Below are 680 nucleotides of genomic sequence, written 5' to 3'. Positions count from 1 at the left end.
TACAGGGAGCGCTGCAGATTTCCAGACACACTCACAGCTTTTAAATGTCAAATCAGAATGTACAAAGTGGCTATAAGGATCACAAATGTAGTGCAGTAAAAATATTAATATTTACTGTTGAAATGTAGAATACGTTAGCATAAAATTGAAAAGAAAATGATCGATGAGCTTAGGAATGATGAAAGCCATCATTTAACTGGATTTGTGTCATTTCTATACCGGCAAGTCATGATCTAGCTATATCCTTCCCACCCTGTCGGTGTCCACTGAAAAAGCAGCAGCGCCTCTGCTTTTTGTAAAGAGGAGTGAAAAAAGCTTACAGCACCTGGTATTCCCAGGCGGTCTCCCATCCAAGTACTGACCAGGCCCGACCCTGCTTAGCTTCCGAGATCAGACGAGATCGGGCGTGTTCAGGGTGGTATGGCCGTAAGCAAATATTGTGCCTACCAAAGGTCCTTTTAAAGATACTATATCACCACGCTTTGCTCTGTCGTCTATACAGGGAGCGCCTGCAGATTTCCAGACACACTCACAGCTTTTAAATGTCAAATCAGAATGTACAAAGTGGCTATAAGGATCACAAATGTAGTGCAGTAAAAATATTAATATTTACTGTTGAAATGTAGAATACGTTAGCATAAAATTGAAAAGAAAATGATCGATGAGCTTAGGGAATGATG

At 40.6% G+C, this 680-nt stretch overlaps 1 non-coding gene across 1 annotated transcript; it reads right to left on the bottom strand.

Moving 5' to 3' along the window:
• Positions 1 to 313: 313 nt before the first annotated feature.
• Positions 314 to 432, bottom strand: LOC129114631 (5S ribosomal RNA). Its single transcript, XR_008532607.1, has one exon. It is a non-coding gene; the product is annotated as a 5S ribosomal RNA (ribosomal RNA).
• Positions 433 to 680: the final 248 nt, after the last annotated feature.

This window comes from Anoplopoma fimbria, unplaced genomic scaffold, assembly GCF_027596085.1.
Source record: "Anoplopoma fimbria isolate UVic2021 breed Golden Eagle Sablefish unplaced genomic scaffold, Afim_UVic_2022 Un_contig_5290_pilon_pilon, whole genome shotgun sequence".
Classification (NCBI taxonomy): Eukaryota; Metazoa; Chordata; class Actinopteri; order Perciformes; family Anoplopomatidae; genus Anoplopoma; species Anoplopoma fimbria.
Note: the sequence above shows the minus strand (reverse complement) of the source record. Positions and strands in the feature narration are given on the sequence as shown.